This window comes from Macrobrachium nipponense, chromosome 4, assembly GCF_015104395.2.
Source record: "Macrobrachium nipponense isolate FS-2020 chromosome 4, ASM1510439v2, whole genome shotgun sequence".
NCBI classification, from domain to species: domain Eukaryota; kingdom Metazoa; phylum Arthropoda; class Malacostraca; order Decapoda; family Palaemonidae; genus Macrobrachium; species Macrobrachium nipponense.
Window position 1 is genome coordinate 92,589,144 of NC_061100.1, and position 19,815 is coordinate 92,608,958.

Below are 19,815 nucleotides of genomic sequence, written 5' to 3' on the forward strand. Positions count from 1 at the left end.
ATAAGTAAAAGAATCTTCTTAATGTCTTTAATTACTATACCATTACGTACCAGCATCTCTTGAGTTTAATATCAAGCTAACTTTTTTTTTTTTTTTTTTTACGAGGACGCTTATAAACAAAGCATACAGATTGCGTTCGTTACCGCGCACGCGTTGCATATGTAAACTGTGTCACTACCAGACCTCATACGTAACATTGACGTTTTTTCTTTTTACAGTAGACAAAAAAGAAAAAATCGGTTTCCAATTTCTATAATTATTCTATACCATAGCGGCTTCTCTGATTAAGCTAAGGCTAACCTCCTCTTTACCAACAAGCTTAACAAAGATTAAGATTGCGTTCGCTACCGAACGGCACACGTTACGTATGTGACAGTGGTTTCACTACCAAATTTCACACGTTAACAATGATGTATTTTTACAGTAGACATAAAAGAATCTACTTAATTTCTATAATTAATGTATACCGTAGCGGATTCTGAGTTAACCTAAGGCTAACCTCTTCTTTACCGGCACGCTTAAAAAGCTTAGATTGCGTTGCTACCGAACCGAACATGTTACGTATGTAACTGGTTTCACTACCAAATCTTACACGTAAACATTAACGTATTACAGTACGACATAAATATTCTTCTTAATTTCTTAATTACTACGCACTTAATATGGCATAGTGGCTTCTCTGATATAAACTATGACTAACTTCTTCTTTACCGGAAAGCTTAACAAAGCTTAAAGATTGCATTCGCTACTGAACCGCACATGTAACCTACGTACGTAACATTGCCTTCACTCCAAACCTAACACTTAAATACACATTGCATTTGCTACTGAAACGCGCGCCTCAAGTGTGAGCATGGTTTTAGAAAATGTCTACGCTTGAAAAAAAATCAAGCAAGGGTGCTTGATTAAATCTTTTTTTCGCTCATCACTTTCATGCAGAGGAGAGGATAGACAAAACTTAAAAGGTTTATTTTGGATTTGGAAATGATGGAAACATTTTGAAGAAGGAAAACGCGAGATGCCATGCAAACACTTTTCCATTATTTCAGAGATTAACAATAGCAAAAGGTTTTAATAGATAGCCAGTGGTAATGTTGGGACCCATGATGAATCAAAAAGTAACTGCGTATAGAGTTGATACCACCGAAAAAGCAAACGAAATGCGCGCAAGGTGTACAAGACACGACACATGTTTGAATGTTTGTAAACATTAGTTGTGGACTTTAAACAATGCTGAGTGGCGTCACCAGTGTTACCAACCGTTTTGCTAAATTATGCTAGTCGGTCCAAGCAAGAATTTATGCCAAATATGGTGCAATTTTGTGCCAGAATTATGCTATTAATCTATCATTATCTCATTTCTCTAATACATTTGAGCTAAAACAATGATGTAATGGAAATTTAAAACATTTATATATTAGGTGAAATGATATAAAGTGACGAACAGACAATATTGTAACTAATAATTTGATGATCTTTACATGTTAGGAAACTCATAATAAAACACCATTTTTCTTTAATAGATCACATACGCAATCACTAGTACACTATTTGATATGCAATCACTATTATACTATTTGACAAATGTGTGAAGAAAAACAACAAATTTTACTTATTACTGCATAATTATCATGCCACTCAGAACCATTTTTCTTTAACAGGTCACATAAACAATTAATAAATACTTGAAAATGTGTGAAAATTACTTCAAATATAACATTTTGTTATTACTGATATTTACTGAAAATAAAACTGAAAAAAAATGGTAAACAAACAAACCAGTCTCTACTCAAGAAGAAAAACATACGTACTTATTACTTGATCATTATCATGCCACTGAAACACTATTTTTCTTTAACAGATCACATACACAATGAATAAATACTTGAAAATTGTGTGAAAATCACTTCAGACATAATTAAAATTTTGATTACTGAAAAAAATAAAACTTAAAAAAGGAAAAAAGTAATTCTTTACTCATGAAGAAAAAACATTATTAACACTTTACTGATCGTTTGTCATGCCACTGTGGGTATTTATTTATATTCACAAAATTTAACATTCCTTAGTTGGGTTCAAACTTAGCAATTAACTCATTTGTTAGTGCTGCTTTTGAGGCAATTTCACTTGAAGATACATTCACTATAGCTGTGTATGAAATTGAGGAATTTTTTGCATTTTATTTAAAATTTTAGTAAAAATACATTCTGAAATTGTACTAGAAACCTAAGTGTGAAAGAAATTATGCTAAGGTCCAATTCTTGGGTCAAATTATGCTAAAAAACATGAAATTATGCTACATTTGGTAGCACTGGATGACGCCATCTAGTGGCGGCTGGCGGAAACAGTTTTGTTTACAAACATCATATGGTCGGGGGTCGGAAACTGGTTTTTTGGTTGAAAACAGATACAAAGTTTATTGGAAATTTAGTGGCGAAATCCGATTATGTCGAGTTCTAATACGGTCGTGAACCGGGTCTCTACTGTATATTAATGTTGATTTTTATACTTTTTAAAATTTTTATTCTGATTTATGTAACTTGGGTTTTGAGTTAACTTATTGTGTGTTTTAAATATGGTCTCCTTTTCAATTGACCAATAGATAACTAATGTTTTTAATTTTATAATTTTTTAAAAGTTTTAAAAAATTATTTTATTTACATCCATTGTAGAATTCCTTGGGGATTCAATAATGTATTGTGAAACGTCGGAATAAATGCCATAATGTCAAAATCCTGTGTGTTCCTGCCTGCCTTCATCTGCTTACTATACAATGCTGTACAATATGTAGTGATAAAGGAAATAACTTTGTCAATAGAAATAATGAAATGAAACACCTGAGCCGGTACCAAAAGTAACAGTAGGATAAGTAAAGAAAGCGTTAAAAGGCATGAAAAGAAGTAAAGCTGCAGGAGAAGATGTTCTAACAATTGATTTAGTAGTAGATGAAGGAGATCCATAATAGTAAAACTCGCTGAACTTTACAAAATGCTTGCAAGAATGCTCTCTACCTATGGCTTGGAAAAACTTTATCTTTGTATTAATTCACTAAAAGGGAGGCCAGAATAGAAAGACAGCTAGACTTCAATCAACCTAGAGAGCTTGCAGGTTTTAGGAGCAGGTATTCAACAACTGACCATATCCTTGTAATTAACCAGCTAAAGGAAAAATCAAGAGTATGACAAACCACTATGTATAGCATTTGTAGACTATGAGAAAGTTTTTGATTCTGTCAAAACTTCAGCAGTAATGAATGCCCTGCAAAAACAGGGAATAGATGAATCTTAAGTTAGAATACTTGAAGATATCTACATAGGTAGTACAGCAATCCTAAAACCACATAAGGAGTGAGAGATTTCCGATTGAGAAAGGAATTAAGACAGGGAGACCACATCTCTTCTAAATTATTAAGTGTGCCCAGAAGTTTTTAAGAATTGAGATTGGGAAAATGTAGGAATTAACATTAATGGGGAATATCTTAACAGTATTAACTTACGGAATGGGACTATTTGGCAACACCCTTTTGGCAACAATTCTTGCTTTTATTTTCTCTTGGAGCCCATATCAGAAATGGCTGAAAATATTCTTAGCAAGAGAGATAAACCAAAGTTTTCACACAGTAGATATTTATACGTTTTTGATAAATGTAGCAAAAGAGACACAAAGGTACTATTTTGGAGATGCGAATTAAAAAACTAATGTAAAGACCGGATTCACACTAAAGACAATGAAGTAGTGAATGAACATTCTCATGGTGCTTCAGCAGTGGATGTGGAAGTTGCTTCTATCAAAACAAGTTTGAAACAAAAAGCTCAAGAAACTTTTGAGATGCTGTCAACAATTATAAATGGATGTAGTGAAAATAGTTCTCACAAGGATCACTTCCAAAATCACAGGCTTTAAAATAAATAGTATGAAGAAAACAAAATCTAATAAAGTTTGCACCTTCAAACCCTGCAAATTCAAGAGAATGGGTGATTCCTGAAGACTACAAATTCTGTGTGACAAACAGTGGTCAAAGTGATAACTTTTTTAATTGGTGATAGTGGACAAGAAGACGAGAGAATATTAATTTTTGGTAGGCAAAGCTGGTTAGTTTTTTACTCGAGTCTGTAGTGTAGTACACAGGTGGGACATTTAAGATGTCTCCTCCGTTGTTTTATCAGTTGTATGTCATACATTCAAATGTTCTGGATGATTAATGATTTGTTACCAGATCTACAGCCCAAAAGGATATACTGAGACTATGAACATGCTACCTTTTCTGCCATGGAAGAATGCTTTCCTGGAGTCGAGTTGAGAGGTTGTTTCTTCCACTTAGCCCATAATATGCATAAACATGTGAAAAATTTTGGGCTACAGCATCAGTACAATAGCGATCCAGAATTTGCCTTAAAAGCAAAAATGATAGTAGCATTATGTTTAGTTCCCAAGTCCCACATGGATGATTGCATCGGTGCCTTATCGATGGACTTACCAGATGAACTTCAATTGTTGTTGAACTGGTTTGAAGACAATTACATGGAGAAGCCAAATGAGATGAGGAAATGGGCAACGTCCTCCAATTTTTCCACTAAAAATGTGGAATCAATATAGGTGAACAATAGGTGATGAGGATAGAACCAACAATCATGCTGAGGCAGCACACAGAAAAATATATGCCAAATTGGGAATGAACCATCCAGTTATTTGGAAGTTCATTGATGGTATTAGGAAAATACAAAAAGAGTGTGATACCTACTATGAGCTGATACCTACTATGATTGCTGGGAAAGTTCTGAATCAAAAACTCCTAAAATACATTAAGGCTGAGGAGCGTTTTCTAAATATTGCAAAACATTTTAACTCATGGGTACCACTTGAATACTTAAAAGATCTGGCCTACAATTATTCATTAAAGTTTTATATTAATTTTATTTTTATTTTTTCTTGTAAATAAATACCATGTTTTTATCCATTTTAATTTTAATTACATGGTTTACCCCACAATTTTCAATACATTAAAGTTTTATATTCATTTTATATATTATTTTTTGTTGCAAATAAATATCATGTTTTTATCTATTTTATTTTATTTACATGGTCTGTCTTACAATTTTTAAACATTTTAGTTTTATATTTATGTATTTTGTTGTGTTGTGTTGTAAACAAATGTCATGTTCTCATTCGTTAGTCTTCAAATGGCAGCAAAACGGTTGGTGCCAAAACAGTTTGGCGCCAAACAATCAGCGCCAAATTGGTCGTTGCCAAAAGGGTAGCGCCAAAAAGTACCCGACCCATTAACTTATGCATCAGAAACTAAGAGCCTTACTAAAGCCTTAGAAACATAAGCTAGTTACAACTCAAAGAGCTGTGGAAAGAATAATAATGGGAATAACACTAAGACACAGAAAAAGAGCAAAATGGATAAGAGAGCAAACAAGAAGTAATAACAAGAAGTAATAAAAAGAAGTGGGCTTGGGCAGGATATGTAATGAGAAGTTAGATAATAGATGGACAAAAAGAGTAACAGAATGGGTCCCTAGAGATTGAAAACAAAGCAGGGGAAGGAAGAGAAGACGATGGATTGATGAGCTAAGAAAATTTGCAGGTATAGAATGGCATAGAAAGACTATCGCCTATTTGCTGTTTTTTCTATGAGAAATATCCAGAAATTCCTTATTTTTTTATCAATTTCATCATAAAGTGCACTTTTTGCAATAAACTTAGAAAACCAGGTATATGAATTTTTAGTGGGTTCTTCTTGAGTTTTAGCTACCATATATAAAAACTAAAACTATGATTAAATTAAACCAATGACCCAAAGGGTCAAATGCAAGCTTGCAGGAGTGTGATAGGCAGAGATAAACTAAAGTTGACTAAGCCTTGACGTATTGTATCAGTGTCCTAATTAGTAGGCACCTGTAGTCATCAAATCTATTGTTGTGTGAATCGTCGACAAAGCTTTCGCTTGAGAAACCATGTTGACCTATAACCCAGAAAACCGTCCTACTTTACGTTTGTCAATATGTTCATCTGTGTGTATGTTCGTATGCTGAGCTAGTGTTTGCTCACCTATGATCTTGTAAACCAAATTGTATGTCAGACTTCCTTTAGCTCTCTTCATTGGAAGACCTATCAAATCTTCTCTTCACGATGTAAGTTAGAAGAATATATCTTATTTTTGTACTCTGTGTTTCAAACGACTCGCAGGTCCTTATAACCAAAGGACCGCCTTTGTTAGACAAAGGCCCAGCCCCAACATATGTATACATATATATACAGTGTTCCACCCGTATTCGCTGGAGGATGCATACCAGACATCCCCACGAATAGTTAGAACCACCACTAAAAAGGCTTATAATTACCTATCTCGAAAGTTCAGATACCAAATGTATACCTAAAATAACATCATACTTCAGATATACCTTAAATTACTATCCTATTACTGTATTAATCTTTGAGGTTATACAGTGGTCCCCCAGTATTTGCGGGGGATGCGTACCAGACACACACACACACACACACACACACACACACACACACACACACACACACACCCGTGAATAGTTGGAACCCCTATAAAAATGAAAAACAGATTGTTTTGCTAGTTAAAACTCAAGAAAAACCCACAAAAAATTATGATACTGGGTTTATTTAATAGTTTTATCACAAAATGTGCATTTTATGATTAAAATGATAAAAAAACCAGGAATTTGTGGATATTTCTCATAGAAAAATGCAGCGAATATGCGAATTTTTCGCCAAAAATGCGGGGGAACGTTCCTGAGAGAAATCCGCAAATGTGTGAGTCCGCGAATCTGGAGAACGCAAATACGGCGGGTCCTCTGTGTTATAAATATCAATTCAAAGTCATCTTAAACATTTTACCATTAAAATATATACCTACAACCAATAAGAGAGAGAGAGAGAGAGAGAGAGAGAGAGAGCACTGAATGGCAACATCATATATCTGACCATCAAGAGTGAAATTATGACTTATTTGAGACAGAGAGAATAATAATAGAGAGACTAACTCCTAGACTCCAGCTCCTTCCCCTCCACCAGTAGTATATCAAACTGTCATTTACTCCCCTGCCCTCCTTTCTCAAAGTGTATGAAAAGACTGGGAATTGCTATTTTGTTTAATATAAACCTTGTTAATCCTCTTACGCCGAAGGGGCATAATAAAAATAGTCTCCCGTATGCCGAGGCGGTCTCGGAGTGAGCGCCGAAGCGGAAAAATATTTTTTTCAAAAAATCACAGCGCGTTTAGTTTTCAAGATTAAGAGTTTATTTTTGGCTCCTTTTTTTGTCATTGCCTGAAGTTTAGTATGCAACCATCAGAAATGAAAAAAATATCATTATCATATATAAATAATGTGATATATGATAGCGCGAAAACAAAATTTCATATATAATTGTATTCAAATTGCACTGTGAGCAAAACTGTTAAAGCTAATGAGTTAATTTTTTGTCTTTGTATTGTACACTAAATTGCGATCATTTTGGTATATAACATATTGTAAAACGATCAAAGCAACACAGAGAAAATATTATCACAAGATGATGCATGAATTCGCAACGCGCGGACGTAAAAAAATTTTTTTTCAAAAATTCACAAAAATCTAAATACTGTTCTAGAGACTTCCAATATGTTTCAAAATGAAGATAAATGATTGAATATTACTATAATGTAAGAGTTTTAGTTTACAATTGCAGTTTTCAACCATTTCGGACGAGTTGAAGTTGACCGAATGTCAAATTTTTTTTATATATTTTTTTTATATGCAAATATTTCAAAAATTAGAAAAGCTACAACCTTCCATTATTTGTTGTTGTATTCTACATGAAATTACACACATTTTCATATATAAAACTCTATGAAACGGAGCAAATATAACGATAATGCGATGTACGCATTTCGGAGATTTGCGGCGGAGGATCCGCGCGCGGAGGGAAGGAAAGTTCTTTTTAAAAATTCACCATAAATCTAAATATTGTGCTAGAGACTTCAAATCTGTTTCAAGATGAAGATAAATGACTGAATATTACTAGACTGTAAGAGGTTTAGCTTACAATTGCGTTTTTCAACTATTTCGGTAGTCAAAGTTGACTGAACGAGGTTTTTTTTCTATTTATCGTGATTTATATGCAAATATTTTGAAAATGAGAAAAGATACAACCTTCAATCAATTTTTGTTGTATTCTACATAAAATTGCGCACATTTTCATATATAAAGCTTTATGTAACGGCTAATTTAAAATGGTGTAAACATTACGAGAATCGCATGAAAAAATGTCTGATTTTTTTCGGAAGAGTTACAGTGCGGACTTCAGGAAAATGTTTTTTTTTTTCATAAATTCACCATAAATCAAAATATTGTGCTAGAGATTTCCAATTCGTTGCAAAATGAAGGTAAATAGTTGAATATTACTAGAATATAAGAGTATTAGCTTACAATTGCGTTTTTCGACTTTCGGTAGAGTCAATGTTGACCGAAGGTTGAAATTTTGACACTTATCGTTATTTATATGAAAATATTTCAAAACTGGTAAAAGCTACAATCATGGGTTGTGTTTAGTTGTATTGTGCATGAAATTGCGCACATTTCCATATATAAAACTATGTAACGGCAAATTTATAATGGTGCAAACATTACGACAATCACACGAAAAAATTTATCGGAAGAGTTACCTCGCGGACGTAAGGAAAAAGTTTTTTTCATAAATTCACCATATATCGAAATATTGTGCTAGAGACATCCAATTAGTTGCAAAATGAAGGTAAATGATTGAATATTACTAGAATATAAGAGTTTTAGCTTACAATTGCATTTTTTGACCATTTTGGTAGAATCAAAGTTGACCGAAGGTTGAAATTTTGGCACATCGGTATTTATATAAAAATATTTCAAAACTGATAAAAGCTACAATCATGAGTATTTTTTTTGTTGTATTCTACATGAAATTGTACACATTTCCATATATAATACTCCATGTAACAGCTAATGTAAAATGGTGCAAAAATTATGTCAAAGTGACAAAATAATTTTTGAGATGTGTCACTGATACTTTTTAGTGCGATAAGAAAGAAATTTGCGCTTGTGCGCCTGTGTAACGATTGTAAACAAAACAACGCCTTGATCCGTGAGCTCCCAGCATCCCCCAAGGCGCATGATTCAAAAGTTTTTGCCTGGTAGGCCTATAGTATTTTTCCGCGAATTTTTTAAAAAACTTTTTTATGTCGACGTTTAATACATCCAATCGGCACCCAGGAGACAATTTATGTCAACGTTTATTGCGTCCAATCGGCGTAAGAGGGTTAATATTTGAAAATTAGTTATAAGGTAAATAATTTATTTATATTACAAAAATAAACAGACATAAGAGAGAGAGAGAGAGAGAGAGAGAGAGAGAGAGAGAGAGAGAGAGAGAGAGAGAGGTTACTGCTATTGTTTAATCTCATTAAACTTAATAGTATTTGAAAACTAGTACTTCATATTATTATTTTATCATAAAATGTAGTAATGGCCTTAAAGATATACTGTATACATACACTTCCAGCCCAAACAGAGGGCAAGAGTTACCACTATGACATAAGTATCATGTGTGGCAAAAGATAGAGGGAGAGAGTTATCCTTATCTAAGAGAGTAAGATGAATAGTTTATTGTATTTCTTTAAAATACTATCATATATGAATTTTGAAATTAGTTATATTATTATTATGTGAAAATATTAATAAAACATATACACATGTACCATAGAAATTCTCTCATCTCAGTGAGAGAGAGAGAGAGAGAGATTACATGAACTTTAGTGGGCAACACAACACAACCTAGTTGGCAACTCTCTCCCCTCCTGTCTCATTACAAGATATATTTAACAGCTGTGGACCCCAACCACCTCAGTTTGGCTACCTGGAGTTTGAAAGATGTGGGTTAGAATGGATTTTCTTTTGCTCTTACATAATTTTTTTATTTATAAACTAAAATCTTACTCATTCACTTTAGTATTAATATTATTATTGTTTACGTTAAAATTGATATTTGAAAATTAGTAAATCTTTTATTTATCATACAAAAAACATACATCTCTGTAAGAGAGAGAGTTATCCTTATTTGAAATAATGAAATGGAAAGATGATTGTATTTCTTTAAAATACTATCACATATGATTTTTGTAATTACAGATATTATTTTTATTGTTATTATTTGAAAATATTAATAAACATTATACTTAAGTACATGTATCAACTACATTATACTTACGTACATGTACCATAAAAATCTCTCCTCTCAGTAAAAAATAGAGAGAGAGAGAGAGAGAGAGAGAGAGAGAGAGCGAGCAGAGAGAGTGAGAGAGAGGAGAGATAGAGAGCGCGGAGAGAGAGAGAGGAGAGAGAGAAGGGGGGTGGGGGGGCAATACATCACTGCTTCCCCTCCCCCGCCTGTCACATTACTTGATATATTTGACAGCTGTGGACTACAGCCACCTCAGCTTGGTACCTGGAGTTAGAAAGAAAGATGCATCAAGACTGGGATTTCCTTCATTCTTACATAATTTTTTAATTTATAAACTAAAATCTTACTAATTCACTATAGTATTTTCTTTAATGAATTGATATTATTGCTGTTTACATTAATATTAATATTTGAAAATTGGTAAATCATTTATTTATTATACAAAACACATAATCTCTGTAGTAGAGAGAGAGAGAATCATTATTTTTATTATGTGATATCATTTAATCTTATTAAAATTAGTAATACAGTATTAATCAGTATTAATATTTTAAAGTTAGTAAATCATTTGTTATCATAAAATAACATCAACATACACTAATAAGTGGTTATTTATCATTGGAAAAACCTGCGAATGGGCGAATTTCCTGCAAATAATGGGTAGATATGGTCCAGAGACAAATCCGTGAGTCCGTGAATCTGGAGAACATGAATAGGGGGCCCCACTATATAAACAAAGGATTTTGACGAAGGAAAAATCTATTTCTGGGGGAAGACCTGTGTCGCCCGGTGAAAAGCTCCTGTAGCTCACTTTTCTAAGTATAAATAGATCCTAAATATATCAGAGAAAAAAGTAGCATGGTATGCTGAGGTTACTACCCTCGCGCGAGCACCCAAAGGGTGTCGGGTATAAAGTACAAGGCAAGTGGAAGCCACTATTCACAGGTTTTCTGTATATTAGAATATTCCTTTCCAAAATCCCTCTCACGGTAAGAGCCGTTGCAACGGTTACTCCTCCTTCCTCGCTCTCGCTACTACTACCCGACTCGCGCGCCATCTGCATTCCTGGAATAGACACCCTAGCTTGGATTGGTTAAGGGTGGGGAAAGAAATTAGAAGGGCTGGTTTCACCGGGCAACAGAGGTCTTCCCCCAGAAATAGATTTTTCCTTCGTCAAAATCCCTTTTCTGGGTTTGACCTGTGTCTGCCGGTGAAAATGTATCAGAGAATCCCCATCCAAGCTCAACAGATACCAAATAAATATATAAAAAGGGGTTAATGAAACCTAAGGTTCATTTAAAGAATAATTTTTAATGCATAATGAGGTAGGAATTTACTTACTAATTATACTAGGATTTAAACTATGGCTTAGAACTAGTAATAATAAAATAATATAATACAATTTAAGCATGGTATCTGAAGAAATATACAGGGTATGTACAGACAGATCCATAAAGTAATTATGGTCTCAACACTATATACATGTTCCAGTGGCAGGATGACAACCAAACCATCACGACCCGGGTGAGAGATGTTTGGTAGGGAATACGAGCGAGGCAGGTAGGAAGGAGAGAGTATTAAGGGGAAGGAAGTGACCAAAGGTTAAGGAAAGGATTTAGACAAGATTCATCATTCAGGGGAAACTATGCTCCCTGCAGCAACTGCTGGAAATTTAAGGGCCTCTAGGTTTTTTAGATAGTGACGTTTAAAAACGGCTGGAGATTTCCAACCCGTATATTTCTTCAGGTCCTCGAAATTCATGTTGTGAAAGTAGTTAATGGAGGTAGCCACTGCTCGGATATCATGGACGTGTGGGACTGAATCCGGATTGGCCTGTTTAATAAAGTAGAGTATTTGTTGTTTAATACCTTTAAGAGAAATCCTACCACCTTTCTCTCTAATGAAAAGGGGGCTTGAAGATTTTTTGGATGTTCTGGCTAAGAAGGATTTAAGGGTAGTGACAGGGCACAATGATGTGTCCTCTGTCAGAGGGATGATTTTCCATGGAGCCCATCTGTTTTGTGGGTCCTCATTTTTAGCCAAAAACCTCTGATCTGGGGATAGTAATACTTCCCCCGACGGGAGGAATTCTATATGGTCTAGATTCCTAGAGAGAGCCGAGAGTTCAGCTATTCCGGCACCTGAGGCCATGGCCATTAGGAATAAAGTTTTCCTAAGCGGGGTTATATAAGAGCATGACTCATTATTGGTGTCTGAGGCTAGTTTGAGTACGTCATTCAAAAACCAAGAGACCGTATGGGGCGGTCCATTGGTCTCAGGCGGGCACATGCTCTTGGAATGGAGGAGAAGTATGCATCTGACAAGTTAATATTAAAGCCAACCTGAAAAATCTTCTTTAAGGCTGACTTGATTGTCGTAATAGTACTAGCGGCTAGGCCTTTCTCAAATAGAGTTCTAAAGAACGAAATTGCCAGATTTGTGGTCATTTTATGAGCAGCTGAGTCTTTTAGAAATTTGGCCAACTTTTGACTGCTGAATCATTGCCTGAGCGTTGATTCTCTTTTATCTGATTCTATAAATAAAATGTTGAGTGGATCAATACTAGCGTCCTTTTGGCCTGCAAACTTCATGAAGTCCTTAAAGTTAGGGCACTCAGAATTCTTTAGGAAGCTGACACAGTCTGAGTTTGTACTGTCTGTGTCAGTTCTGGACGAGGGATCCATTTGGGTCGGAGCTTCAGTTCTAGAAGAAGCCGAAACCAGTTGCTCTTTGGCCAGTTGGGTGCCACTAATGCTACTTGTCCTGTGAAAGATATTAGCTTGTGCAGGACCTTCATCAGAAGATTTACCGGTGGAAATAGATAATTCTTCTGCCAATTGTTCCAATCTATGGACATCGCATCTGTGGCGTAAGCTAGAGGGTCCAGGTTGGGTGCCACGTAACACGGTAGTTTGTGGTTGGATTCTGTGGCGAACAGATCTACTTGAAGGTCGGGGATTTGATTGCAAATCCACCGGAATGACTTCCTGTCCAGAGACCACTCCAATTCCAGCGGGGTTGTCCTGGAAAATGCGTCTGCAATAACATTCTTTACTCCTGCCAGGTGAGTTGCTGACAGGTGCCAATGATTTTTTGCCACCAATGAAAATATCGCAATTAGCACGTGATTTAGATTGCTTGACCTGGAGCCTCCTCTGTTTATGCAATGTACCACCACTAGGCTGTCCGAGACTACTCTCACATGACTGTTCCTGGCCAGAGTCAGTTGTTTTAAGATCAGGAAAACTGCCATGGCTTCTAGAACATTGATGTGGAACTGGCGGAACATATCTGACCATGTTCCCTGTACTTTCTTGTATTGTGAATATCCTCCCCAGCCGCTTAGTGGCATCTGTATGGATGGTTAGAGACGGCGGAAGTAATTGCAGTGGTACTGACTTGGCCAGATTTCTGTGTTTCGTCCATGGACGAAGCCTCTTTGTCAGAATAGGTGGAATTACTGAAATCTTGTCCCTGAGATTGATGTTGGCTCTCTTTCTCCAGACTCAATTGATGTCCTTCAATCTGGCTTTTAATAGGACGTCTGTTACTGACGCGAACTGTAGCGAACCTAGGATTCTCTCTTGGGTACGCCGAGATGCCTTTTTGTTCTTGAGGAACTGTTTGGTAGCCGCTGCTATCTCCTTGACCTTCTTGGGTGGAAGAGATAGCTTGTGTCTTATAAGGTCCCATTGGATTCCCAACCATTGGAAGCGGGAAGCCGGAACCAGCCGAGAATTTTCCTTGTTTATCTGGAAGCCCAGAAATTCCAAGAATTCTATCGCTTAGGCTGTTGATTTGCGGCACTCTTCGACGCTGGCTGCCCAAATGAGCCAGTTGTCTAGATAGGCTATTAACATAACCCCTTGAGTTCTTAGTTCTTGGACTATTGTCTCCCCTAGTTTGGTGAATATCCTGGGGGCGATGTTGAGCCCGAATGGCATGACTGAATGAGTAAGCCTTGTTTCCTAGCCTGAAGCCTAGGTACGGAGAGAAGTTCCTTGCTATTGGAACATGATAGTAGTGGTGACGGCCCCACGGGGAAGTAAGGTCCGCACCTGCGAGACTGTCAACTTGCAGAACTTGTCGCAATGAATGTATGAGTTGAGACGGGACAAGTCCAGAATCACACTATTGTCTGAGTCCTTCTTTGGGACACTGAACAGACGTCCTTGAAATTTTAGTCCTTTCACTCTTTTTATGGCCTCCTTCTGTAGGAGATCTTTGGTATAGTCTACAAGGTCCGCCGTTGGTATGTGATAAAATTTTATTCTCCCATTTCCACCCCAGACCTTTTGAAACTATACTGTGGGCCCATGGACTGAAGGTCCAATGGTCCCGGAAGAGATATAATCTCCCTCCTATCTGCGGGCTTTCACCGATTGGTTGCAGGTCTGTTACCTCCACCTCCCCAGAAGCCTCTGCCCCTTGGTCCGCCTCATAGCCGGGAGCCACCTCTGGCCCTGCTACTTCCCGCATGCCTATTGTAGCTGCAAAATAGATCCCTTGCTTCATAGGTGGGGTTAAAGGCTGGGGAGGTCATTATAGCTGTAGAAGTTGAAGGCTGTTGGGCCGGCGGAGTTTGCAGTAAGACAAACTGCTGCTGCGGCTGAGCCTTAGATGTTGAAGGCTTGCTGACTTGTGAAACCGGAACCGCTTGTACCACTGTTTGAGGACTGGGGGCCTGGTAAGGATTGAATCTCCTCGGCCTCTTCTTGGGTCTGGTTTGGTGTCGGGGGTCTCAAACTTCCGTTTGAAGGGGAGTCCCCACCAGACCCAGGAGGCTCTGGCTGCCTCTCGAGAGACGCTATTAACCTCGTCTTCTGGGAACAGGTTTTCTCCCCAGATTGAGGATTTTATCAGCCTGTTCGGTTCATGTCTTATAGAGGCACCCGCCAGGACATACTTCCTACAAGCACGTCTTGCCATCGCTAAGTCGTAGAGGTCTGACTGGAAAGTCTGTAGTAGACTTTTCATCATAACCCGGAACATCTGTTTGTCCCGGTATGTGGTAGCTACCAACTCCGCCGTAGTGACGGAGTTGATAGATCTTCCTAATCTTGACCTTGCCTCAAATTCCGCCTTGATTAGATGGTCCGGAATTTTAGGCAGCCTCTCGGAGAAAAGAGTGGAAGTGCAATCCGGGTCAAGTTTACCTGCTGTAAACGTGGCCGGAGCTTCGTTCTAGAACTCACTACTTGCGGGGAAGAGAAGAGAGGCAGCCTCTGTCTCCTTTAGTACTGGTAGGGGTTTGTCCTCTGCTACTGCTTGCAAGGTTAGTTCCGCTACCTTGTCTGTACAGGGCGACAGAACATTGTCTGGGGTCACAAACATGGTGTAGGTACCCTTGTGTGGCGTCAGCTTAGTATTGACGCAGTCCCAGTCGGAGAGGGTGCACACCCAAACAGCTTGGGCTTGGTCCCTAGGGAAGATCACTGTCTCCTTTGGGACCTTGTCTACTCTAACTAGCGCGTGTTCCGCTAGTCTGACAAATCCGGGAAAAGGAAATTGGAAACCCGGCGGGAAGAGCTCAAAGTCTTCCAACGGACGGGTTCCGCACCCTTCAATTGTTAGCTTCCCATCCGAAAATGGGGCATGTAAAGCTAACCGCCACGGGTTGGTCTTATCGAATGGCGGTAGCTTTGACGCATCCGGCACTGACATAGCCAGCGCCGGGGATCCGGAGTGGAGAAATCCGGTCATCATGTCTTCCAGGGGCCTGATCCTTTCAGCCAGAGATGTTATTGCCTGGCCGGAGGTGTCAGAGCCCGAGGCGAGTCATAACAACTCAAACCTCTTGTCAACCGCTTCCCTAACCTCCGACATTAGAAGGTTAGCGAGCGTCTCGTGGTCGAAACCAGACTCCATTGCCTTGGATCTGGCGGACTTGGCTCTCGACCCCTTAGGGGGGAGAGAATCCTTGGCAGTAGGCGACTTAGCCGACGAAGTCATCATGGCCGAGGGGCCGGAGATGACTCAGTCGCCGCTGACAGAGCTGGTTTTAATCCCTTTGGAAGGGATTTTGGCTTAACCGATTTGATCTTGGGAACGACCGAGAGCGATCCTTCCCAGGTAGGGGTGGGCTTAGAGAAGCCCAGGAAAGAAGAGGAACAAGAAGAAGGAGTAGGACTCAGGAGACTCCCTGCCTCACTTACCTCCCCACCTACCTCTTCCTCAATGGTCATGGGTACCGTGTGGATGCTGATGGCTGCCACCTCTCCTGCCATCAAGTCCTCCTGCTCCTCCGGAAGGGGCGTCGTCTCCGCACAGATGGCTTTGATTATGGGGGCGGCAACTTGCGCCGGAACAGACGTCGATGTGGACCCCTTGAACAGAAGGGAACCCAGTCTTGAATCCAGCACGTACGGCTGTCCTGCCGGCGCATTTCTCCCAAATCCGGAGACCCAACCTCTCAAGGCCACCCTGGTGTCATGGCGGACGTCATTCGCAGTCTGTAAGAGAGGGGGTCGAATTAACCTTCCACTCGGAGAAAATTATCTGTAAAACTTTTCTGTTTATTATAATAAAATTTTTTCATATCGATGATGTAGCAAAGATACTTACCTGCTCATCCATAAGAAGGGACACCATCTCGTAACAGACGGTGCACGCCTCCGGGTGCCAGGCCATGTAGCGGCCAAATTGCACAGCACAATTCGCATGAGAGCGGCACACCACATGCCCGTAGGTTTCGCCAAGGGAGGCGGAGCACCCTTGCATCTGGCAGCGTACCTTCTGTAAGTTGAAATCTCAAATGAGTATCAGCCTCAAGGGGAGCCGGAGCTAACTCCGGCGAGAGCGTGCACCTTAACCTAGATATTGGTTCAAGACTTACTAACAATTTCAACTCACTGAATGAATTAAAGAAAATCTTTAGATATATCTGCCTGCTCCCGATTCCGTTCCTGGGGGTAGATGTATGTCTGGTATGTGGGATCTGATATCCACCGGACCGAAGAGGAAGGACCTCACCCCTATTATGGTTGGCAGAGTCAGAAGACTACGTATTAACATAGACGCATACCTGACCTATCTACTGTTCCCACCGGAGTGGAGAGCACCACCAGAACGGAAACTGAGCTACGGCAAGTTTAGTGCAACACTCCGGTAGCGGATGTGAGGGTGAGTCGCTCTCCGTCGGTACCCATAAAGGTCCCTAAAGCTTATCCTACTTAACGTCTCGTCTCTCATTGCCCTAAGCAATGGCGGCGGAACGGACCGAAGCGGCGCATCAGGGGAAGGTAATTCCTCTATCTGAACCTGCCTACCTCTATCTGGGGGAGCGTAACTCCTAGCCCGAGTCTGTAGCCGGGGGGGACAACTGGAGAGAGACCACCAAGCGGCAGAGCTGTATATGTACAATCCGGAGCAATGTCCGCTGGCTGGTGTGGTACTAGACCATTGTAAGGCCGGCGGAGCTATTCCCACAACCCCATAACCCCACCGCTCCCACCCCCTTCTTTCCCACTTAAGTGAAAAACTTGAGTGGTCGTTCATTGATAAGACTACTAGCACCTTGAGTTATAAGCGTTCGGCAGAGCCGAACCAGGAAGTGGGGGAAGGGGGAGGAGGTAGGTGGTATGTGGGGTGGGTGGTTGTGATCGTCTGGCCACCAACCCGATCAGAGATGGACACGTATTGGAGATTGTGTAGCCTACCACTGCAAGGGTGGTAGTCCGACTGGGCCTGTGGCCTCGTGGTTGGTACAGCAACCGATCGGTGATCGCTCATGACCGGGAGGACATAGCCTACTACTAAAGGTTGTACTAAAGGAGGCTAGGCCAAGACGAAAACAAACCAGACCACTTAAAGTACAGCAACACAATAGACAATATATAATAATAATAATATGTATTTGATAATGAGGCATCATGGAAGAGTTGTAAAGGAATCTATGGTTAAGGAGAATACCCAGTATGGATCTAGCCTAGCTTCCGAGATCACTACAGAACCGGACAGTTAGGCCAAATCTCCTGTAAGACATCACGATGTGGACAGTAGCCCTCAACCAAACCAACTAAAATTGAATTTTTTTTTTTTTTTCTGATTCAGATCAGCAGGGAGGATAGGTCCAACAATGTGAAAAGAGAGAGAGAGAAGCTCTCTATCCTTGATATTCTCCCCTCTAGCCCCGTAGCACCAGCAGGGGGAGAGTCATAAAGGGTACAGGGTTAGGGACACTTAGCCTACCTTCCAAGTCTTAACTTAGGCTTGGTCGGTTAAGCCAGGGGGGGGAAAGCAACTCTTCCAACCTCTTCAGTGATATGAAACAGCTTGCATAATGAACATCTATTTGGTTCGTCTTAAACAATAACACATGCACATCTTACACCGAAGGAGGGAGAAAGAAACCTCTCTCTCTCCTCCCCCACGTTAAATGCGATAGGCTACTAGTAGCCCAACGATTTTACATGTACAATATGCTAATATTACGCCGAGATAGGCACTAACACGCTCTTGAGAAGCTGGGGGGGGTGGGGGGCTAGAATATAAACTAATCAACCTTTCTTTAAACCCCAGAGGACGTCACGAGCGCGTTAGGCCTCTCTCCGAACCAATTCTATCGGATAATTATTAAGCACGTAATATAAGATAAGTCTTGATGACTGTATGCATAAAAATTTTTGAAATGGCGGACACGCCGACGACCCCCCAATACTTTTCTAAGGGGCCGAAGGCCAATCTGGGAGGCCCAGTCACTATATATGTTACGAAAACATGAATCGGAATACTCAGCTTAGAAGGAGGAAGTTCTGCAGCTGACATCGTTCATTGTAGAGCAAATCTCGGGAGCTTAAAAACACGTGTGGACTTTGTCTCAGAGCTAAAAACAGGAATGAAGATGGCGCGCGAGTCAGGTAGTAGTAGCGAGAGCGAGGAAGGAGGAGTAACCGTTGCAACGGCTCTAGCCTTTGCACGGCTCTTACCGTGAGAGGGATTTTGGAAAGGAATCTTCTAATTGGCAGAAAACCTGTGAATAGTGGCTTCCACTTGCCTTGTACTTTATACCCGACACCCATTGGGTGCTCGCGCGAGGGTAGTAACCTCAGCATACCAAGCTAGCTTTTTTCTCTGGTATATTTAGGATCTATTTATACTTAGAAAAGTGAGCTACAGGAGCTTTTCACCGGCAGACACAAGTCGAACCCAGAAATTATATATATATATATATATATATAATATATATATATATATATATATATATATATATATATATATATATATATACATACACATACAGGCGGCCCTCGGTTAGCGGCAGGGGTTCCGTTCCTGGCCACCGACGCCAAGCGATTTTCGACGCTGAGCAATTTTAAAGCCTACGGCCACCGCACACCTTCTTTCGAAACTCTAGCCCAGTCAAAGGCGCCGTAATCCCACAAAGGCGCAATAAGTAAAATTATATTTATGCATTATAGTACTATAGGATTTACTGTACAGTACATGTGGGTGTCTAGAGTATGTAAAGATATAATAAAGTTTATACAGTGTACAGGTAGCTGTAGTGTTCAGGTTACGATCATTAGTCTTACGATAGTCCGATTTTATGAGAGATCAAATTACAATGGCCTAACTTTATCCATCTTCTAG

General features: G+C 39.4%; 1 protein-coding gene across 10 annotated transcripts in view; it reads left to right on the forward strand.

The window, feature by feature from the left end:
• Window positions 1–19,815, forward strand: part of LOC135211019 (ATP-binding cassette sub-family C member 5-like) — an 818,851-nt gene that overhangs the window by 150,122 nt on the left and 648,914 nt on the right. The window lies entirely within an intron of this gene.